At 41.8% G+C, this 10,500-nt stretch overlaps 1 long non-coding RNA gene across 1 annotated transcript in view; it reads left to right on the top strand.

Annotated features, from left to right (window-relative positions):
- The first annotated feature begins 3,754 nt into the window (after nt 1-3,754).
- Nucleotides 3,755-10,500, top strand: part of LOC128693509 (uncharacterized) — a 64,303-nt gene continuing 57,557 nt past the window's right edge. Inside the window, exon 1 of the long non-coding RNA XR_008407730.2 lies at nt 3,755-3,891. This is a non-coding gene — a long non-coding RNA (uncharacterized lncRNA). The remainder of the gene's footprint in view (nt 3,892-10,500) is intronic.

The raw sequence follows: 10,500 nt of genomic DNA, 5'->3' as shown, positions 1-10,500 counted from the left end.
CCGTGGAAAGAACACAGTGCCACGGTGCCACAACCACGCAAGTACAACAGTGACAAACCCTCACCCCGTGAGGGTTTGTTATTGTTTTTATCATAACTAAGCGCTAAACCCGCAAGTGTCATACAGCGACTCTACTGTGATGCTTGAAGTGAATTCTTCCTCTGAAAACGTCGACATTTTCGCGACAGCGAAGAAACTCGCTTTAATCTTCACAAATGCCGTTCCCTCGACCAGCCGCCACTTTCAGAGTTCCCTCATGCAACAAATGCAGCAATCGGTGTGCAACCATTTGCACCAATGTGCAAAACCTTTGGAAGGAATTTTAAGAAGGATATAAAAAATGTACACAGAATTTCCTTGACCCCCAAGTCTTTGACAGGTCTTTGACAGGTCTTTGACAGGTTTTTGACAGGTCTCTGACAGGTCTTGTGGTCTAAAAGATCCCTCGAAACTAGTCACAGGTATATTACTGGTATATCACAGGTATATCACAGGTATGTCGATCAAATGGAAGAGAGAGAATGAGGATATAAATATATAAGTGAAAAAAGGGGAGAAATGACACGCTATTGTACTGCTCAGGGACTTGTTCAAGGACTTGTTCAAGGACTTGTTCAAGAACTTGTTCAAGGACTTATTCAAGGATTTGCCCAAGAACTTCTTCAAGGACTTGTATAAGAACTTCAAGGACTTGTTCAACTACTTATTCAAGGACTTATTCAAGGATTTGTCCTAGGACTTCTTCAAGGACTTGTATAAGAACTTCAAGGACTTGTATAATAACTTCTTCAAGGACTTGTCCAAGGATGTGTCTAAGAACTTTCCCAATGCCAAGTCTTCAATAAACAAAACAAACCAGACTTTTCAGTTGCTTGTGTTGCTGGTCCCTCAGCCTCTAGGATGGTTACTCTTCAGTTGCTTACTTGTGTTGCTGGTCCCTCAGCCTCTAGGATGGTTACTCTTCAGTTGCTTACTTGTGTTGCTGGTCCCTCAGCCTCTAGGATGGTTACTCTTCAGTTACTTACTTGTGTTGCTGGTCCCTCAGCCTCTAGGATGGTTACTCTTCAGTTACTTACTTGTGTTGCTGGTCCCTCAGCCTCTAGGATGGTTACTCTTCAGTTACTTACTTGTGTTGCTGGTCCCTCAGCCTCTAGGATGGTTACTCTTCAGTTACTTACTTGTGTTGCTGGTCCCTCAGCCTCTAGGATGGTTACTCTTCCCAACACAAACTAAAATTAAAAAAAAAAAAAAAACTTCGGATGCTAAAGTTTATAGCAAAAAAAAAAAAAAGTGAGTCAGCGGATATAATTTAAATAAGCAGAACAGCGGCTGCCTTCGCTTCAGAAAAATAAATGCGTTTTTTATCCATTTGGTCTTTAAAATCTATTTATTTTCGAAATTCCCGTAGAGATAAGATAATGACTTTGTTCATCGATGATGTTTTTTTGCTCGTACATTTGTTATTTTTGGAGTGCATGAAGTTCATATTGGCGTAATGTAGGTGTAATTTATATTAGTATATATGTAGTTTATATTAGTAGATATGTAGTTTATATTAGTATATATGTAGTTTATATTAGTAGATATGTAGTTTATATTAGTATATATGTAGTTTATATTAGTATATATGTAGTTTATATTAGTATATATGTAGTTTATATTAGTATATATGTAGTTTATATTAGTATATATGTAGTTTATATTAGTAGATATGTAGTTTATATTAGTAGATATGTAGTTTATATTAGTAGATATGTAGTTTATATTAGTATATATGTAGTTTATATTAGTATATATGTAGTTTATATTAGTATAAATGTAGTTTATATTAGTATATATGTAGTTTATATTAGTATAAATGTAGTTTATATTAGTATATATGTAGTTTATATTAGTATAAATGTAGTTTATATTAGTATAAATGTAGTTTATATTAGTATATATGTAGTTTATATTAGTATAAATGTAGTTTATATTAGTATATATGTAGTTTATATTAGTATAAATGTAGTTTATATTAGTATATGTAGATTATATTATATATGTAGTTTATATTAGTATAAATGTAGTTTATATTAGTATATGTAGATTATATTATATATGTAGTTTATATTAGTATAAATGTAGTTTATATTAGTATATGTAGATTATATTATATATGTAGTTTATATTAGTAGATATGTAGTTTATATTAGTATATGTAGATTATATTATATATGTAGTTTATATTAGTAGATATGTAGTTTATATTAGTATATGTAGATTATATTATATATGTAGTTTATATTAGTAGATATGTAGTTTATATTAGTATATGTAGATTATATTATATATGTAGTTTATATTAGTAGATATGTAGTTTATATTAGTATATGTAGATTATATTATATATGTAGTTTATATTAGTATAAATGTAGTTTATTATTTTATTATTAAATATTAGCCGGTATTCTCCCGGCCCGGGCCTTGTCCAAGTGGTGGCCCGGCCTTGGCTCCCTCTTTAGGGAGTGTCTGAGACCTAAGTCTCCCATGGGAGGAGGCACAAGTACCTCCTCATCTTTGGGACCAACTGTCCCCAGGCCTAGCCACAAGCTAGGCCTCTCTGGTCTGTCATCCCCGCCCCAAAGGAGCAAATGGGAATGACAGTCTTATGAGCTAAAAGCTCGGACTCAGGCACCTACCCTACCCTAGAAGGGTTAGGCATGGTGTCGATGAATGTAGTTTATATTAGTAGATATGTAGTTTATATTAGTTGATATGTAGTTTATATTAGTATATGTAGATTATATTATATATGTAGTTTATATTAGTATATGTAGATTATATTATATATGTAGTTTATATTAGTATAAATGTAGTTTATATAGGTGTGATATAAGGAGTAATCATTATCTTTCTTGAGTGATAATTTAAATATGATCACAATCGCCTTGTGTGGACGCAGCCGGAGTGCTGGACGGACCGACGTACCCAGACATCGTGCTGGACGGACCGACGTACCCAGACATCGTGCTGGACGGACCGACGTACCCAGACATCGTGCTGGACGGACCGACGTACCCAGACATCGTGCTGGACGGACTGACGAACCCAGCGTGACGGACGGACCCAGCGTGACGGACCGACGGCTTCAACATTGACTAATTGATGAAAGTAATGTCTTAATTCATCAAGTTTAATGATCACTCACTCGTAAACAATGTATCCCGGCGCTGCCTTCATGTTATATGGGGGAGAGGGAGGTGGTGGGGTGGTAGTTGTAGTTGGGGCAGCGGTGGGGGTGGTTGGTTGCTTGGTTATTGGGGATTTAAAGCCTATCGACTATACGAGGGTCATTAAGGATGCATCACCAGACAAGAATTCATGTTGGCTCTCAGCAGCGCTGAGAGAAACACTTCTCTCTGCGTCTGGTGGGGATAATTCTGGTGGTGGGGGTGGTTGGGGGATGCGGTAAGGGTGTGGCACGGGGAGGGGGTAGTAGAGGGTAAGCGGTGTTACAGGGGAAGGTGTTATAGAGGACCTCTACAACACAATTGTCCTCAATGATTTGTTAAGTTATACCATAAATTAAGGAAAGATCCTGCACTTCACCTTACGAAAGCAGACAAAGGAAATGGGATAGTAATTATGGGTAAGGTAGATTATAGTGGAAAAATAAAAATGATATTAGGAGCCAGAGAAACTAACGCGCCTCTTAATGACCCTCGTGTAGTTGATAGGTTTTAAACCCCATTAAGTAACCAACCAGCTCCCTCTTCTTACCCTCCCCCCCCCATACACACGTAAGTAAACTGCTTGAGAGACAAGGACCATATAGTTGGGAGTTAGACACGGAGTGACACGAGCGTCAAGAAGTGGAATGACCTGGATGAAGTACAAGTGGTACGAGAGGTAAGGTTCATACGCAGTTTTAAAAATGTGTATGGTAGGGCCCCACCAGGCAACGAGGGGGTTATTTCCTCAAGTAGCAAGTTAATATGAAGGGCCAGGAGCTAAGGCTCAACCACAAACAATTTACTGCAAATAGGTGAATGTATACATATAAACATGAACATATATATATATATATATATATATATATATATATATATATATATATATATATATATATATATATATATATATATATATATATTACATGTGTATGGAAATAATGTGTATAAATATATTTTATGTAAGACTATTAATCGGAGAGAGAGAAAGCAGGGGGGAGGGGGGAGGGGGGAGGTGGGACTCCATACAGAAATGTCACTGGTAAAATGTTTTTTATTTCCGGGGCCAATTTGAGGTTCAGCTGACACAGGCCGTAATTGGCTCTCTTTGTCTCTCTCTCTCTCTCTCTCTCTCTCTCTCATACAAGGTTACCTGGACCTGGTTAGGTTAAGGATTCCTAACTATTCACAACCTAAACGTATTTAAAAGCCTTTTTATTGTTATGAAACTTACAAATATAAACAGGATGAAGTTGGAGCCATCTGTGGGTCAGCAATTTCACTTGATCAGCTGACTTTATTTCGTTGACATTATGTTGTACGAATGTGTTCCAGACTCGAGTCATCCTGGGAATAAATGATCTCAGATGAAGTGATGTTCTGGAGAAGATTACAGTCAGTGTAGTTGCTGCTTGCTGCCCGTCTTGTGGTGTAGAAACTCGCTTCTCGCTGTCCTCAGAGTTGAGCCAAGTGTGGTACTTTGACAATATTGGCCTTGTACAGAACAGTGCTGAAGACTCTCCTGAAATGACAGATCCCTCAAGGAGGGTTCCTTGACGCTGGTGAGGGACTCTTGATCTAGGGAATTGGATCTGTGCGCCAGTTCCTGAATTCAGCGTCAATACTTCCCCCCTCCACAGGCGCTGTATAATCCTACGGGTTTAGCGTTTCTCCATGATTATAATAATAATGAAAAAGATCTATCCAGGCGGGGTCAGGTGAGAGACGAGTCATCTGTCCTCTATTCTGTCAAGAAGTCTCAGATGAGACAGAGGGCAGACAGTCTGAAAGAAAGTGTAGCATACTCAAGGTGTGAACTTCCTTGTACCTCGTACAGAATCTTGCCACCTCTAATGTCGAGCAGATGCGAGATACGTCGAAGTACTTTAAGCTTCCTGGTCGCCTTGTTTGTAAGATTTACAACTTAGTTCTTCATGGCCAGTTTGGGGTCAAATATCACCCCCAAAAGATATCAACTTCTTCCCCTTCATCCCTCTGACACACGATCACTATTACTATCTGTACATACAACGAAAGTCAGGTTACAGGAAAACACTTTGAGTTCAGAAATTAATGTGTACATACAAGCGTGTGTATCATCCAGGAAAAATTGGTACACCCCGTAATAGTTAAAAATAGTTAAAATTAGATATTAAAAATGTTCATAAATCAGAGCGACACTAAATTCTGTGCCCTCCTGGTTGCATTTGTCTTAGAGCTGTTGTTCTACCTCGGCTCATTTACAGACTAAAGAGCTGTATATCCTGCCTCGGGTCATTTCAGAGCACAGGTACACTATCCCCAGGATGCTACCACGTCCACCTTCACACTATTCCTTTCCCCACCAATCCCAACTCGCTGCCTCCCTAATTCCCACGTTCGGTCACCACGTCCCTCTCCTCTCTTTCTCCCCTCAAGGGAGGTTCCTTGGTGCTAGTGAGTGGCTCTTGATCTAGGGAATTGGATGTGCGCTCCGGTTCCCTGAACTGAGTCTGAATACTTTCCATCCCCCCCACATGCGCTGTATAATCCTACGGGTTTGGCGCTCCCCCATGATAATAATAATACCTTTCTAAACACCACCACCTTCCCCAACTTCTCAGCCAGCTCCTCCCTCATAACCAGCCTCTTCTCTCTTCTTCATATAACCAGCTCATGTAAAACTTCGAAATTTTACACCAGACCTCATCCACCTTCTCTACACTCCCTCCCTCCCTCCCTTCCACCACAAGTAAGTCTTCCACTCTAGGCAGAGAGCTTCGAGCGTGGCCTCACTCCCGGATTTAATTGTGCCGACAATTGAACTGGAGGGCATAGAGGAGACAGAGAGAGAGAGAGAGAGAGAGAGAGAGAGAGAGAGAGAGAGAGAGAGAGAGAGAGGGGGGGGGAAGGGGGGGGGAGAAAGACGTTCATAAGTTCGTCAATACTGATATTTAGGCACACCACTCCAATGTTATGGACGATGTCTCTGTTATAGTTGAAGTAACGCTTACAGCTGACTTCCCATTCCTGGGTTCCTTTCAGTTCTCTAGTCGTATGATCAGAATCATTCCCTGGTAGGCTGTCACCATGCTCGTTATTACGAATGACACAAGACAGAATCCTTGTGTACTTAGAGGAGCCTTTGGTGATAAAGGTGGCAATGCATTTGTGTTACGGGAACACGCTTTAAAGAAGAAAAAAAGCTAGAATCCAGCGTAGCATTTTCCCCTTCAATGGAAAATCGATCTTGGGAACCTCAAATTGCCAATCACATACGCTAACCACATCTCAAGGCCATTGCTCGTCCTGCTGCGTCACCGGCCAAGGCAGGACCACCAGTGACCAAGCTGATTCATTTTTATTGTGGGTTGAAAAAACTTTCATTGAATTCAACACGCCAAATGAAATATTTACCGGGGGGACGTGAGTGAGTGAGTGAGAGGTCAAAGGAGCAGGTTTCGAAAAGAGACAAAGCCAGAGGGAAGAGTTAAGTTCATTTCAGAGAGATGTTGAAACCTCTGAAAGGAAATGGCGGATGAATCTCTCTCGGGTGAGAGTTTTCCTGAAAAATGGAAAGAATCAAGTGACATATACAGGCAAGAGGAAAAGATTAATCAGTAGCACACTTGACTGTGTACTGCCAGAGCTGTTACTTTTTATGTGCACACCCCCCCATTACCCACCCCCCTCGTGCTCATCCTTTGAGCCTAGCTGGAACCCCCCCCCCCGTGTTCATCCTGTGAGCCTAGCGCTAAACAGTATTACAGAAGTAATAATTTATCTTTGCCCGACACCATTTTTGTATAGTTGTTTACCACTTTAATATGTTACAGTAATCTTAAATATTACGATCGCTAAACTTTCCCATAGAGTACACGAGAGTACATGTACATGGGAAAGACAGACAGCAGAGGACTTGAGTCTACAGCGAGGTTATCAGCTGAAAAGAACACTCTACTTTCATCTAGATTAAGGACCGACTGGTATTAGATGTTTGAGGCAAGGATAAAGCATAAGGCTCTCTTCCCACACATTAAAACGGATGTTTTAACTCTTATTTAAACATTTAACTCGGTTCTTGATATAAACCTGGATATACAAACTAGTAATAAAATGGAGATAATTAACCCTACAATTTGTACTGATATTAAACCCAATGTTATAATATTTTATTTGAGGCAGTTGGAAGGAAAATTTAATATTCAACCAGATTCTCCCTTAAAAAAAATAAGTATCAATAACGAAAATTTTACAATGAGATTTTAGAACCCGCATGTACCTATATTATATATAAAAGTCAACTTATATTCTCAGAAAAGAGCAAATAGGACCAGTAGGACTTAAAAATTGTAATGACACTATTGCAAACAACCCACAGTACGGGCGGGGATTGAACTCGCGATGAGCGGTAAAACTCCAGACCAGCAAGCCAAAGAGCAGCAACCTGCCTCACACTGCCAGCGCTGGTAGCGCACTGAATAATTCACAAATATAGCGAAGATAAACTCTGCTAACCCCACACACTTGTCAGGTACTACCACTAACTACACACACACACACACACACACACACACACACACACACACACACACACACACACACACACACTTGCCAGGTACTACCACTAACTACACACACACTTGCCAGGTACTACCACTAACTACACACACTCACGCTTGCCAGGTACTACCACTAACTACACACACACACACTCACACTTGCCAGGTACTACCACTAACTACACACACTCACGCTTGCCAGGTACTACCACTAACTACACACACACACGCTTGCCAGGTACTACCACTAACTACACACACACACACGCTTGCAGGTACACCACTTGCCAGGTACTACCACTAACTACACACACTCACGCTTGCCAGGTACTACCACTAACTACACACACACACGCTTGCCAGGTACTACCACTAACTACACACACACACACGCTTGCCAGGTACTACCACTAACTACACACACACACGCTTGCCAGGTACTACCACTAACTACACACACACACGCTTGCCAGGTACTACCACTAACTACACACACACACGCTTGCCAGGTACTACCACTAACTACACACACACGCGCCAGGTACTACCACTAACTACACACACACACGCTTGCCAGGTACTACCACTAACTACACACACACGCTTGCCAGGTACTACCACTAACTACACACACACACGCTTGCCAGGTACTATCACTAACTACACACACACACGCATGCCACGTACTACCACTAACTACACACACACACACTTGCCAGGTACTACCACTAACTACACACACACACACACTTGCCAGGTACTATCACTAACTACACACACACACGCTTGCCAGGTACTACCACTAACTACACACACACGCTTGCCAGGTACTACCACTAACTACACACACACGCTTGCCAGGTACTATCACTAACTACACACACACGCATGCCACGTACTACCACTAACTACACACACACACACACACACACACACTTGCCAGGTACTATCACTAACTACACACACACACTTGCCAGGTACTACCACTAACTACACACACACACTTGCCAGGTACTACCACTAACTACACACACACACTTGCCAGGTACTACCACTAACTACACACACTTGCCAGGTACTACCACTAACTACACACACTTGCCAGGTACTACCACTAACTACACACACACACTTGCCAGGTACTACCACTAACTACACACACACACTTGCCAGGTACTACCATTAACTACACACACACACTTGCCAGGTACTACCATTAACTACACACACACACTTGCCAGGTACTACCACTAACTACACACACACACTTGCCAGGTACTACCACTAACTACACACACAAGCAAGGTACTACCACTAACTACACACACACACACTTGCCAGGTACTACCACTAACTACACACACACACACTTGCCAGGTACTACCACTAACTACACACACACACACTTGCCAGGTACTACCACTAACTACACACACACACTTGCCAGGTACTACCACTAACTACACACACACACACTTGCCAGGTACTACCACTAACTACACACACACACACACTTGCCAGGTACTACCATTAACTACACACACACACACACACTTGCCAGGTACTACCACTAACTACACACACACACACACACTTGCCAGGTACTACCACTAACTACTAACTACACCACTAACTACACACACACACACTTACCAGGTACTACCACTAACTACACACACACACACTTGCCAGGTACTACCACTAACTACACACACACACACACTTGCCAGGTACTACCACTAACTACACACACACACACACTTGCCAGGTACTACCACTAACTACACACACACACACACACTTGCCAGGTACTACCACTAACTACACACACACACACACACACACTTGCCAGGTACTACCACTAACTACACACACACACACACACTTGCCAGGTACTACCACTAACTACACACACACACACACACACTTGCCAGGTACTACCACTAACTACACACACACACACACACACACTTGCCAGGTACTACCACTAACTACACACACACACACACACACACTTGCCAGGTACTACCACTAACTACACACACACACACACTTGCCAGGTACTACCACTAAATACACACACACACACACACACTTGCCAGGTACTACCACTAACTACACACACACACACACACACTTGCCAGGTACTACCACTAACTACACACACACACACACACACTTGCCAGGTACTACCACTAACTACACACACACACACACACACTTGCCAGGTACTACCACTAACTACACACACACACACACACACTTGCCAGGTACTTGCCAGGTACTACCACTAACTACACACACACACACACACTTGCCACTACCACTAACTACACACACACACACACACACACTTGCCAGGTACTACCACTAACTACACACACACACACACACACTTGCCAGGTACTACCACTAACTACACACACACACACACACACTTGCCAGGTACTACCACTAACTACACACACACACACACACACACACACACACTTGCCAGGTACTACCACTAACTACACACACACACACACACACTTGCCAGGTACTACCACTAACTACACACACACACACACTTGCCAGGTACTACCACTAACTACACACACACACACACACACACACACACACTTGCCAGGTACTACCACTAACTACACACACACACACACACACTTGCCAGGTACTACCACTAACTACACACACACACACACACACTTGCCAGGTACTACCACTAACTACACACACACACACACACA

This window comes from Cherax quadricarinatus, unplaced genomic scaffold (assembly GCF_038502225.1).
Source record: "Cherax quadricarinatus isolate ZL_2023a unplaced genomic scaffold, ASM3850222v1 Contig5, whole genome shotgun sequence".
Taxonomy (NCBI): domain Eukaryota; kingdom Metazoa; phylum Arthropoda; class Malacostraca; order Decapoda; family Parastacidae; genus Cherax; species Cherax quadricarinatus.
This window is presented reverse-complemented; position numbering and strand designations above follow the sequence as displayed.